Source organism: Chionomys nivalis, unplaced genomic scaffold, assembly GCF_950005125.1.
Source record: "Chionomys nivalis unplaced genomic scaffold, mChiNiv1.1 scaffold_66, whole genome shotgun sequence".
Taxonomy (NCBI): Eukaryota; Metazoa; Chordata; class Mammalia; order Rodentia; family Cricetidae; genus Chionomys; species Chionomys nivalis.
In genome coordinates, this window is record NW_026646947.1 from 683,204 (window position 1) to 697,962 (window position 14,759).

The following is a 14,759-nucleotide window of genomic DNA, read 5'->3' on the forward strand; positions in this document are numbered from 1 at the left end:
CCCAAGGAAAAATGTAGATGAATAGAAACAGGTTAAATTAAGTTCAAAAAGCTAGCAGGACGAGCCTAAGCTAAGACTAAGCACTTATAATTAATAAGAAGCATTCATAATAAATTATTTGGGAGTTTCTTGGTGGCCCAAAGGGAAATTCCAACTACACATAATACAATAAATAAAATAAAGAAGTAGTTGTTTTTAAAGAATTAACATAAAAGGTAAAAAAGGGACACAGCCAAGACTGTTAAATAGACAAGCTTGTCTCAGAAAAAAAAAGAAGATAAAAAGAGATGTAACATATCCCTATTACCTGCTCTGAAGAATTTTTCACAGATACTGCCACGGCATAACCACATGGGAATAAGGTGGCCTACATTAATTAAAAGAGTTTCTAATAGTAAAGTATATTACAGTTGCTTATGACTTAAAATGTCATTATAAAATATCTAGCAAATTAAATTCAACTTGATTACATTATCATTTCTTCCCACTACATTCCTTAGGATGAATTTTAATTTATTAACGCCATGTATCACTAAGCTAAAATCCTGATACAATTATCTCACTTGATCCTGAGTGGCATTCAGAAGTAGACATAGAAAGCAAGCTTGTCAGGTTTTTGTGTGTCTATGACTACCAGCCTGATGACTGTAGACTTCAACTTTTTAAAATTTGTACAAAAAAAAAATGTTTCAATGAGTTCTTTGATGAGGAATGATTTTAGAAGGACTAGTATGTGAAAACTTGCTTTATTTAAGCACCCATAGAACATTAATCCTTTCTCACTTCAGTCTTCTATAAAAAGAATCCAGGAGTAGTTAATGCATAAGCAATAGCTATTACAATAGTCTTACTAATTGACCTTGTAATGACAAAATATGGGAGATCTTGGTCAAACAGAGATAATACTTCCAATTCAAATGTCTTAGCTAAAGTGATTTTGTATTTCTTCTGTAGACTCTTCTCAAACTCACAGAGATCCCCCTGCCTCTGCCTCTTGAGTACTGGGAGTAAAGGAATGTACCACCACTGACCAGCAAATTTTGTACTTCTTAAGGCATCTTGAAACTAAGATGAGTGTTGAAATGAATTTTGAGAACTTAGGTCCTGATAAAACTGTACAAGAATACTTTTTATTTGCCTTTATTTTTTTAAAAAAGATCTTTATTATTTTTATTTTATGTATAAAGTGTTTTGCCTACATGTATGTCTGTATACCACACGTGTGTCTGGTGCCCACCAAGGCCAGAAGAGGGCATCAGACCTCCTGAAATTAGAGTTATAGTTATGGGTCCTGGGGATTTAACCCATTTCTTTGGAAGAGCAGGCAGTGCTCTTACCCATGGAGCCATTTCACCAGGCCCAGGGATATTTTACAAAACAAAACAACAATAAAAGATACTATGGAAAACAACTGGGCACTGCTGCAAAAGTACTTGATTGTCTCAAATACAGATGAGGAGACACACTGATGGCTAGGAAAGACTGAAACTCAAAAGGGCTGCTAGGGACAAAACTACAATTCTAGCCAGAGGCACAACAGCTGCAAGATTTAGAAATCTAAGCTTTTGCCCTAGGACTTCCCACCACTGTCTGGGAACTGGCATAGCCTTCTTGCTTAAGAGTACTCGCAAGAGGCTTTCTGACGTCACGCAGGCGGAGACTTTAAAATCCAAATGGCTCCTGGTTGGCATTGGTGGGTGTCTTCCTAAGCAGTTGTGCATTTTACTGGAAGTGGGCGCTGGGGGTCAAGAACCAGAGAGAAAGGTAACTGCTGGTATGGGGTTAACTCTGTTCCTGCTAAGAAACTCTGTGGCATCAGAGACCTGGGGCGGCATCTACCAGGTTCTGGGTTCAGGGATCAGTAAGTTTGTGTGGGCAGCGCCTGGAGAGGGAAAAGAGGATGCTGATTGCTGACCAAGGTGTTCCGCAGGGAGGGGGAGAAGGGGAGGACTGCCTGGGAGGGACAGGTTAAAACACTGCGTTCCTGTGGTAATGCAGCATCTGAAAAGCCATGTAAGAAGAAAAAGTCTGGGAAACTGAAGGCTTGAGAATAAGACCTAAGTGGAATGTAAGCAGTCGAACAAGGAGTGATGTGACTCAGTGCACAGCCTATTGTGCTAAAGTCCCCAGCTCAAACAAACAATAAAGTGGGTGTTATTATTTGGTGTTAGTATTTGGGAATCTGCATTGGCCTGCCTGTCCTTAGGGTCCTGACAGGAAACCTCCTCACCTGTAGCCACTAAGAGCACTTCACCTGTAGCCACTTCTGGGCACATTTGCTATGGTTCCTTGTAACAGGTGGACCTACCCCTAACCTCCCCCTTCTCCTGTGTCTACCTCCCTCTCTCTCCCGCACTCTTTACCCCATGGGACTAGTCTGCTCCCCTCTCTGCCTTCTCTGTCCCTTCTCTCTCATCTTCCAATAAGCCTCCTGTATAAGCCTTATCGCATAGCGTGACTTCTCTTCACTACATATATATATATATATATATATATATATATATATATATATATAATTTTATCAGCAGTGAGTTCTGTCTTATCCTAGAAAGAAGCCAGGGCAGGACCAGAAAAAGCTGAGTGGCTAGCATCTAGTGCTGCAGAGACGAAGACAGGGTCTGACATAGGTATGCTTATGATACTAAAATATTTTGAGAATGGAAGCAGCCTCTACATTATGTTATGGAACGGATTGCTTGTCTTTACTGAAAGGGAGATTAGAACCAGAAAGACAATAGTGGGTATTAAACTATGGGGTTAAACATAAAGCAAGAAAAGTAGATATTAGGAAAAGAGAATGAATCCTGATTTTGAAGCCAAAGGAAACATTTTGAGGAGAGTTAAGGAGCCTGAGATTTCTTGTCAAGCAGTCTGTGAGTTACCATTGAAATAGACATAAGAGATACCAGTGATGTATTCGGGATAACACATTGAAATTTTGCGATCATGGATTGCCGTGTGATGCAGGAATCATATATGTTCATTTTTGCATTGTCTTGCTCGAGTGTATTGAATACTTGAAGTTGCATAGGTGTTATCTTTAGTGAGGACTTAAGTATACATGACAAACAAATACAGCACACAGGGAAAATACTATCGTAAAGGAATAAACTTAGTTACTCTTCTACTTCAGAATAAAAGTGACAATTATTGCTTAATGATCCACTTGCATCTGGAACATTTTTCTGATATTGAAATCATGAATTAGGTTCTGAGCATGAAGCGCAGTTCCATTTCCACCGGTGGTGCTGGCTGCCTCTCCACACAGGAATTAAGATCTCAGGACCTCGACGAACCAGACCTTTATACCCGTCAAGCGTAAGTGCCTCCAACTATGGATCTCAGCTGCATGCTGCCATGTTCTGTACCTAGTTCTCAGAAACTGTAGAATCAGATGGTGAAAGTGGGTCTTCTCTAGTTCCACACTTGAGTCGCTCACTCTCCAAAGGTTAGTAATTCCTTCAGAGAGCTTTGGTTTTACTGTCTAAGTCTGGCAGTATTAATTATATTAGCAATTAAACTAAGAAAATGTCAATATAAACTCAATTTAAAATAACAATCTTATTATAAGGTTTCAAAACTAAAATGGTTTTATTTATTTATTTGCTTCTTTGTTTGTTTTGGTTTGTTTTGGAGACAAGATTTCTCGATGCAGCCCTAGTTTTCCTGGCATTCACTCTGTAGATCAGGTTAGCATCGAACTTTGGGATATACCTTTCTCTGCTTCCAAAGTGCTCAGATTAAAAGTGCGTGCCACCACCACCTACAATGCTTTTAATTTAAAAAAAAAAATCTGGGTAAGCAAGATGACTCAGCAGGTAAAGGCACTTATCAACAAACCCAAACACCTGCTTTCAATCCCCAGACCCACATGGTAGAAGAGAACCTGCTGCATCAGCAGCTACTGACCACCAGCTGCTCGCTCTCTTTCTGTCTCTCTCTCTCTCTCTCTCTCTCTCTCTCTCTCTCTCTCACACACACACACACAATAATAAATGTAATAAAGTTAAAATATTTCCAATGCAAAACAATTTCATTGGGCAGCAAAACATGGTCTCCCCTTTTAACGTCAGATCCCTTTAATATCTGACTAATGAAAGACAGTTAGAATCTATTCTGCTGCTGCATTCAGACTGTCCTAGCAGCCAGTCTCTAGGTAGCAATGTATGCATGAAAGGATGAGCATGAGAAGAACAAACAACATCTTAGTTTTGATGTAGTGATACCTAGATATACATACCTTGGAGAACATGTCTAGTCTAGATCAGCAGTTGTCTGGATTGGAGGTGGGGAAGTTTGATACAGATTGACAGGAAACAGTCTGTTATTTGTATGACCTGGGGTATGACCTCACCTTTTTGTACTTTGAATCCCTTGTGTATAAGAATGGGGATAGGTTGAGCGGTGGTGCACGTATTTAATTAAACGGAGGCTGTCTAATCTCTGGGTTTGAGGCCAGCCTGGTCTACAGACAAATTCCAAGACAACCAGAGCTACACAGAAAAACCTGTCTTCCAAAAAAAGAAAGAAAAAGAGTGGAGATACTGGGAGATTGCTCAGTGGTTTAGAGTCGTTCCTATTCTACCACAGGACCCAAATTCAGTTCCCAGTACCCACATTGGGCAGGTCACAACCGCCTGTGACTCCAGCTCAAGGAGATCTGGTGCCCCTTTTGTGACCTCCATAGGCACTCTCGTGCATGTGTGGTTATGCCTATACAAACAAAATATACATAGAATATAAAATAGAACTTTTCACTTTTTTAATGGAGATAATGGCAGACTCTCCTTTACAAGTTGTTCTGAATATTTATTGAGTGTTTATATAGGTCAACTGCTCTTAAGTTCTTCATGCATATTAACTCTTGATACTCGGTGACAACTTTCCCTTAAGGCACAATGGCAAACAAGGGAGTACAAAAAAGGGAGCAGTTATAGGGGCATAAATAGAGACGAAAGTGTTTAGGTTATTGAACAGGCCTTTAGACTACTTGGTACAGAAGATCTATGGGCCTGAAACACACCTTTAAGGATAATATATGTGTTGATAATGTCATGCACAAGGAAATTTGGTTTGTTATTTGTGGTGCTGAGGATTGAGCACAAGCTGAACAAAACACTGAGATACATCCCTGTCACAGAAGTACATTTCATTCCCCCATATTTTATACCTAAACTGCTGTAACTTCATGGTATGCTCTCCTGCTTTAAGGAATGCATTGTCTTTAGTTATTTAAAGCTTAAAGACTAATGTTTGATGCTGTTGTTACGATGTGTGTGTGTGTGTGTGTTTGCGTGTGTGATGGATAGCCTTGAAATAATGCAGACTTGAACACAGAAGGAAATGTTTTTGATTGCCTTCTTAATATGCAACTTGGTATGTTTTCAAGTTCTAAAAAAATAAAGGATACAAGACCTATCCATGATAAAGTATTTATTCAGAAAAATATCCAACATCTATATAAGGTATTAAATTGTCTGATTTGAGTGATTTTGCAGTGTGATTTAAATTCTGGTTTGTCTGAGACAGGGTTTCTCTGTCTAGCTCTGGCTGTCAGTGGAACTCATTCTGTAGACCAGGCTGGCCCTGAACTCACAGACATCTGCCTGCCTCTGGCTCAGGAGTGCTGGGATTTGCTGGGATTAAAGGTGTAAGCCACTAGCACCCAGTTTTATTGTTTTTTTAAAAGCAATGTATAAGTAAAACCCACAGTTTTACAAAAATAGCTATTCAAGTAATCCACACAAAGTTGTTTTCACCGTTAACAATTTCTATGGCATTTGACATGGGCTACAAACATGGCCCTGTGGTAAAGTACTTTCTTAGCATGTGGCTTCAGACCTGGGCTCAATTCCTAGTACCATCAAAAAGAACAAAACAAAACAAAACAAAACAACTACTTTTTACTAGGAAGACCCTTTTCCCTTCCTCAATAAAAGAGAGGTCAGGAGTGTGCCTTGTATCAGCAATTCCAGCACTTTGTTATCAGACACTGGGGGGATTGCAAGTTCCAGGTCAGGCAGGGTCACATAGTAAGACCCTATCTAAAATACATAACAGCCAGGAAATCTTAAAATGAAAAATGGTCTATGTTTAGTAATAGTGCAAGTTAGTTTGAGTCATGAAAAATTTAAACAAAAATCAGTCTATAAGAAAATGTTGATGAGGGTCTGAAGAGGTGGCTCAGCATCTAAGAACACTGCTTACTCTTCCAGAGGTGCTGAGTTCAGTTCCCAGTAACCACATACTGGCTCACAACTGTCTATAGTGTGATCCCATGTCCTCGTCTGACAAAGTTGGACGTGCAGTTAGAGTACTCATATAAAAAAAAAATAAGTTTTTAAAGAAAAAAAGGAAGGAAGGAAGGAAGGAAGGAAGGAAGGAAGGAAGGAAGGAAGGAAGGAAAAGAAATGAAGGAAGAAAAAGTTGATGAAGCCCGGTGGTGGTAGTGGTGGGAGCACATGCCTTTAATCCCAGCACTCAGGAGCCAGAGGCAGGAAGAGCTCTATGCGTTAGAGGCCAGCCTGGGCTACAGAGTGAGCTCCAAGACAGCCAAGCCTACACAAAGAAACCCTGTCCCATAAAACCAAAAGAGTTGATGATCTAAATATTTGTGCAGTAGGACATACCTATAATCCCAGATTTGGAAAGCAGGAGAATCCATTGTTCTGGGCTATGTAAACTCATGACTCAAAAAAAAAAAGAAGAATAAAAGAAAAGAAAAACTATATGTATGTAGGACTGGAGGGTTTTTTCTGTGATTAAGAAAACTGTTTGCTCTTGCAGAGGACCTGAATTCAATTTCTGGCACTCACACAGAAACTCAAACCATCTGTAACTGCAGTTCTTCTCATCTAGGAGCACACAACACACATGCTTACATGCAGTGAAGATGTTTATATGCATAAATATACATGTACATAATAATTGACGAGAGGCTGAAGAGGTAGCTCAGCAGTTAAGAGCACTTGTTCTTCCAAAGGGCCTGTGTTCATTGCCAGCACCTGCTTGGTCAATCACAATCCTCAGTAACTCCAGTCCCCTGGAACTGATGCCCTCTTCTGGCCTACTTGAACATTGTGTGCACATGATGTACAAAGTTTACAAAACACCTAGACACATAATTTATTTTAAAAATAATTGAGCAAGACATGGTGGTGCATGCCAGTAATCCCAGCACTCTGGAAGCTGAGAGGAGAATCTTGAGTTCAAGGTTAGCCTGAGCTACATAACAAGTCCAAGGTTACCCTGGTATGTATAGCAAAAACCTTTCTAAATTTTAGAAAATAGATATTAAGAGGGATTACAGCATAAACAATAAAATATCAAAATGGAAAAGTCAAAATAACCAGAAAAAATCAAATATTAACTCTCAAAAAAGATTTTATTAACAAATTATTTTACAGATGAATGCTTTCAAATAATTAAATGTCTAATGGTTTTTAAACATGAGAGTTGTCATAGAAAATAAACACAATTATCAAGAGGCTACTATATGCGTGTACAACAACTTATAGGCATCATAATAAAATCAAACCAATCACCGACAGACATAATATACAAAGCTCAATAATTGCTATCAAAATGTATTTGGCAAATAGGCAATTATTATTTAAGATAAGGTCTTGCTCAGATTAGGTGAGTCTCTAGCCAGAATCTTTGGGCCTTCCTTAGTCCTCTAAATGCTGGAATTAGATGCATGCATGGCAACAACTGGCTCAGCAAATGCTTTACGCATGACCATATGCCTGGTACTGTAATAGATGTCTGAACTAATATAGCACAACACCTGCCCCATGGACTCCATTTCAAGTGGGACGATGGCTACAGGAACAAGTATTTCCCATTACAAGATTATTAAGTTAGCTACAAAGTAGTAGATTTCATAATGGCATTTTTACACATGTTTTCTTCTTCCACACCCTGCCCTCTGGCCTTTGCCTTGCCCTCCCCTCTGTCCCATTCTTGCTGTTTTTCCATTGCCCACAACAACCTAATTTCTGCTCTCCCAGTACAATATTGCATTATCTTCTGTCAGTGTTCCTGTACCCTAATCCTTCAGGTCTCTTTTTCCCTCTCACAGTTCTCTAGTTTCATGAGTCATCCACACATGGACACCGACCCACTCACACATAGAAACTTCAATCAAGGCTGCACACATGAGAGAAAACATAGTGCTTATCTGAATGCAGTTTATTTCAGCTAACATTCTGAATTGAAATTTCACCCATTTTCCTACAAATGTCATTTTTTTACTTTTAAATCTGTGTGTGTGTGTGTGTGTGTGTGTGTGTGTGTGACCACAGAGATGAGAGATGTCAGACCCTCCTGGGGCTTGTGTTACAGGTGGTTGTGAACTGCCTGGTTTGAGTGTTGGGAATCAAATGCTGGTCCTCTGGAAGAACAAGAAGTGCATTTATCACTGAGGCATATAGGCAGATCATGTGATAGTTTTGGTTGTCGTCCTCAAAGATTTGTTTATCTTTTATTTTTATGTGTGTGAATATTTTTCCTGCAATATATGTGTACATCCGTGGTGACTGTGGAGGCCAGAAAGGGATTCCCTGGAACTGGAGTTATAGATGGTTCTGAGCCACCAAGTGGGTGCTGGGAACCAAACCCAGTTCCTCTGTAAGAGCAGCCAGTGCTTTTCCCTGAGACATCTGTCCCACCACTTTCTCATTTTTGACAAACCTACTTACTGATTTCCTCAGTAGCTGCAATTTATGCTCACTAGCAGTGAGTAAAGTTTCCTCTTTCCTCAAATTCCTGCCAGCATCTGTTGTTCTGTTTTCTTGATGAAAGTCATTCTGAGCTAGTAAGGTGAGAGTATAAATCATTTTAATTTCACCTTTCCCTGATGGCTTAGGATGTTGAACCCATCATCAAATATTATTTGCCATTTCTATTTCTTCCTTTGAGGACTGTCTGCTCACCTCATTACCTCATGTATGGATTGGATTTGGTTTAATCTTGGCTGTTTTTACATAATAGAACCCTATGCGATACAGAGTTGGCAATGATTTCTCAAATCTGTAAGCTGTCTCTTCAGTTGTGAGGTTCCTTCCATTGTTAGGCAGGTTTTTAGTTTGCTATAATCCATGTGTCAGTCCTTGGGTTGTGTTCTCTGCTGTCACAGTCCATTCAGAAGTTCCTACCTCTGCATAGGATGATTGTTGACACGGGACATAGTTGATGTGTCTTCCCTGCAGTTTCAGCATGTCCTGTCTTCACATGAAGTCTGTGATCTATTTTCAATGTTTCATGTAGTTTGAGACTCGACCTGATTTCATTCTTCTACAGGTACATACCCAGTTTTCTCAGCACCATCTGTAAAAGGATCTTTCCTAATGACATCTGGGTTTAAGGGAAAAAATGAAGTACCTTCTAGGGCTGGGTTGATGAATCCATGATTAAGAGCACTTGCCGCTCTTGCAGAGGACAAAGGTTCAGTTAACAGCACCCATATGGCAGCTCACAATCCCTTATATCTCTAATTCTAAGGTATCTGATGTCATCTTCTGGAGAGTAGTTGACTGTTCAGTTTTCATGAGTTTGTAGGCATTCTGGGGGTAGAATTGTTGTTGAATTCTAGCATTATTCCATGGTAATCCAATAGTACACAGCTGGTTACTACATTTTCTTTTGTATCTGTGAATGTTTGCTTTGTTACTGATTATGTGATCAATTTTTGAGAAGGTTCCATGAGATGCTGAGAAGAAGGTATTTTCTTTTCTGTTGGGTGGAATGTTCTATAGATGTCTATTAATTTCATTTGTTTCACTACATCTGTGATATCTCTTATTGCTCCATTAAGTTTCTGTCTGTTTAGCCTGTCCATTGGTGAGAGAGGAGTGTTGAAACCTACTATTAGAGTGTGTGTTTCCCTTCTTTGAGTTGTGGTGGTGGAGAGTTGTCAGATGTCTGTGTTATTATGGGTGTTCTTAGCTTCCTTGGTTTGTGCTTTGCCTTCTAGTAGTTTCTGTAAGGCTGGGTTTGTGGCTACCTATTATTTAAATCTGTTTTTGTCCTGGAATATCTTTTTTCTCCATTGATGGTGAATGCAAGCTTTGCTGCGAATAGTACTCTGGGATTGCCTTCATGGTCTCTTAGTGTTGGCAGCACATCTATCTAAGACATTCTGGCTTTCATGGTTTCCACTGAGAAGTCAGGTGTAATTCAAGTGCCTACGGACTCCTGATCTTTGATGAAGAAACCAGAAATACATGGGAGACCATTCTCTCCCTTATAAGAGATCATGTCAGCACACAGAAGCCACCCTATTGCTGACACACCCCCACATCCCAAAAAATATTTAATGGAAAGGAATTCCCACACAGACCTCAACCTAAAACCAGATATCTTGAACCTAACAGAAGAAAAAGAAGGGAAGATCCCTGAAATCAATGACATAGGAAAAGACTTTCTGAGCAGAACACTATTAACACAGACACTAATTTCAACAATTAATAAATGGGATCTCATGAAACTGAAAAGCTTCTGCATGACAAAAGATCCCATCATTCAGACAAAGTGGCAGCTTACAGAATGGTAAAATATTTTTTTATCAACTACACACCCAATAGAGGGCTAATATCCAAAATTCTACAAAAAAACTCAAACAAAATGTATAAAGAACTCAAAAGGCTAGATATCAAGAAAACAAATGACTCAATTAAAACTGGGAATTTTTAAACAGAGAATTCTCAATAGGGAATCTTAAGTGGCTGAGAAAGACTTAAATGTTCAACATTCTCAGTCATTAGTGAAATGCAAACCAAGTCTGCTTTGAGAGTCCATTTTACACCTGTCAGAATCCTTAGGATCAATAATACGATTGACAGTTCCTGCTGGCAAGGACATAGAATAAGGGGTACACTCATCCACTGCTGGTAGGAGTGCAGACTCATACAGTCACTATGGAAATGAGTGTGGATTTACCTTAGAGAGATGGGAACTGATCTACCTTGTGATCCAGCTCTATCACTCTTGGGCATTTACCCAAAGGAAACTTCATCCTACCACAGAGACGCTTACTCAACCATGTCCATTGCTGCTCTATTAATAATGCCCAGAAATTGGATAACATATTCAAGACATGAATATGAATGGATAATAAAAATTGGAACCTTTATACAAATGAATATTACTCAGCCATTAAAAAGAATTAAATTCACAGTAAATGGGTAGAACTAGGGGGAGAAATCACCCTGAGTGAGGTACCCAGACACAGAAAGCCAAATGTGGCATGTATTAGCTTACATGTGGATATACAGAATCACAGAGATTAAGCATAGAGTAACAGACTAAGGAGGAGAGAAGCATCTCATCAGGAAAGAAGAAATAGAATAGAAAGGTACAGGCTGGTGAGGGGAGGTGCAAGGAGAGAAATAGAGGGACGAGGGAGTGTATACAGGGAGAAACAGCTAAAACTAAGGCCACGGAAGTAGTGTGCAGTGGCATGGGTATTGATACAGTCGATGCTTCCTGAAATAAATGCATATGTGAAGGCAATCTAACAGAGAAATCAAATAACAGGGTGATGAGACTGTGTCTGAGAGCTTTCTCCTTCTGTCTTGCATTCCATTCTTTAGGTTGGGATTAAAGATGTGCACCACTGGGATTAAAGGCGTGCACCGCCAGGTTTCTATTGCAAACTAGTGTGGCTACTGAGATTAAAGGTGTGTGCTACCACTTATTCTCTGATCTTCAGCTAAACTTTCTTTATTAAAATACAAATGAAATATCACTACACGTAAGTATCACGAAACATTGTAAAGGAGGGGACACATAGATTATAAGAGCCAGAGCATCATGGAGTTTGCTGTGACATTGTATCTCCTAGGAATGTCAGAATCTACACCAATAAAATCTTATTAACATGGCTGCTTAAGTATGAGCTGAATAAGGACAAGAGGCAATCTATAAGGGACAAGGGGCCAACCAGCCATACACAAAGAACTATAGGGAACTCACAAATGCCGGGAGTGGAGAAACAGTTTTAGTCCTACTGTGGGAAGAGTACACGAAATGCTTATCCAATACCAAATGGTGAGCCCTGAATCATACATACAAATAACATTATACTAAATTAAAGTATGTGTGTGTTATAGTTTCTTAGGTACTTAACAGTATGAATCCTTGTGATTTTTTTCACATATCCATACTATTATTTTGCTCTCCTTTCTCCCTGTGTATTTATCTCCCTTCAACCTAATTATAACCCTGACAGCATACAGACAAGTAACATACAGATCGGGCAGGTTACATACACATATGCATGTAACAAAATTAATGAAAAATCCATGAATTTGAAAGGGAACAAGGAGGCATATAAGAGCGGGTTTGAAGAAAAAAAGTAAAAGGAGAAATGATGTTTCATTGTTACAAAATATTTGTATAACTATGTAAAGACGTGTTGCATTTGTTGAATTATATGTAAAAATGTGTTGCTGTTTTACCTTGTCTGCCTAAGGCACCTGATTAGTCTAACAAAAAGCTAAATGGCCAATAGCAAGAAAGAGGTATAGGCAGGACTTGCAGGCAGGGAAACTGAGTAGCAGGAGGAATTTAGGCTTAGAAAGGAAGAAAGAAAAAGAGATACCAGGGAGAAACCAGTGGCCAATCAGACACACATGGAGGAAGCAGGAAACCAAGACATACAGAATAAAAGAAAGGTAAAAAGCCCCAAGGAAAAATGTAGATGAATAGAAACAGGTTAAATTAAGTTCAAAAAGCTAGCAGGACGAGCCTAAGCTAAGACTAAGCACTTATAATTAATAAGAAGCATTCATAATAAATTATTTGGGAGTTTCTTGGTGGCCCAAAGGAAAATTCCAACTACACATAATACAATAAATAAAATAAAGAAGTAGTTGTTTTTAAAGAATTAACATAAAAGGTAAAAAAGGGACACAGCCAAGACTGTTAAATAGACAAGCTTGTCTCAGAAAAAAAAAAGAAGATAAAAAGAGATGTAACATATCCCTATTACCTGCTCTGAAGAATTTTTCACAGATACTGCCACGGCATAACCACATGGGAATAAGGTGGCCTGCATTAATTAAAAGAGTTTCTAATAGTAAAGTATATTACAGTTGCTTATGACTTAAAATGTCATTATAAAATATCTAGCAAATTAAATTCAACTTGATTACCTTATCATTTCTTCCCACTACATTCCTTAGGATGAATTTTAATTTATTAACGCCATGTATCACTAAGCTAAAATCCTGATACAATTATCTCACTTGATCCTGAGTGGCATTCAGAAGTAGACATAGAAAGCAAGCTTGTCAGGTTTTTGTGTGTCTATGACTACCAGCCTGATGACTGTAGACTTCAACTTTTTAAAATTTGTACAAAAAAAAATGTTTCAATGAGTTCTTTGATGAGGAATGATTTTAGAAGGACTAGTATGTGAAAACTTGCTTTATTTAAGCACCCGTAGAACATTAATCCTTTCTCACTTCAGTCTTCTATAAAAAGAATTCAGGAGTAGTTAATGCATAAGCAATAGCTATTACAATAGTCTTACTAATTGACCTTGTAATGACAAAATATGGGAGATCTTGGTCAAACAGAGATAATACTTCCAATTCAAATGTCTTAGCTAAAGTGATTTTGAATTTCTTCTGTAGACTCTTCTCAAACTCACAGAGATCCCCCTGCCTCTGCCTCTTGAGTACTGGGAGTAAAGGAATGTACCACCACTGACCAGCAAATTTTGTACTTCTTAAGGCATCTTGAAACTAAGATGAGTGTTGAAATGAATTTTGAGAACTTAGGTCCTGATAAAACTGTACAAGAATACTTTTTATTTGCCTTTATTTTTTTAAAAAAGATCTTTATTATTTTTATTTTATGTATAAAGTGTTTTGCCTACATGTATGTCTGTATACCACACATGTGTCTGGTGCCCACCAAGGCCAGAAGAGGGCATCAGACCTCCTGAAATTAGAGTTATAGTTATGGGTCCTGGGGATTTAACCCATTTCTTTGGAAGAGCAGGCAGTGCTCTTACCCATGGAGCCATTTCACCAGGCCCAGGGATATTTTACAAAACAAAACAACAATAAAAGATACTATGGAAAACAACTGGGCACTGCTGCAAAAGTACTTGATTGTCTCAAATACAGATGAGGAGACACACTGATGGCTAGGAAAGACTGAAACTCAAAAGGGCTGCTAGGGACAAAACTACAATTCTAGCCAGAGGCACAACAGCTGCAAGATTTAGAAATCTAAGCTTTTGCCCTAGGACTTCCCACCACTGTCTGGGAACTGGCATAGCCTTCTTGCTTAAGAGTACTCGCAAGAGGCTTTCTGACGTCACGCAGGCGGAGACTTTAAAATCCAAATGGCTCCTGGTTGGCATTGGTGGGTGTCTTCCTAAGCAGTTGTGCATTTTACTGGAAGTGGGCGCTGGGGGTCAAGAACCAGAGAGAAAGGTAACTGCTGGTATGGGGTTAACTCTGTTCCTGCTAAGAAACTCTGTGGCATCAGAGACCTGGGGCGGCATCTGCCAGGTTCTGGGTTCAGGGATCAGTAAGTTTGTGTGGGCAGCGCCTGGAGAGGGAAAAGAGGATGCTGATTGCTGACCAAGGTGTTCCGCAGGGAGGGGGAGAAGGGGAGGACTGCCTGGGAGGGACAGGTTAAAACACTGCGTTCCTGTGGTAATGCAGCATCTGAAAAGCCATGTAAGAAGAAAAAGTCTGGGAAACTGAAGGCTTGAGAATAAGACCTAAGTGGAATGTAAG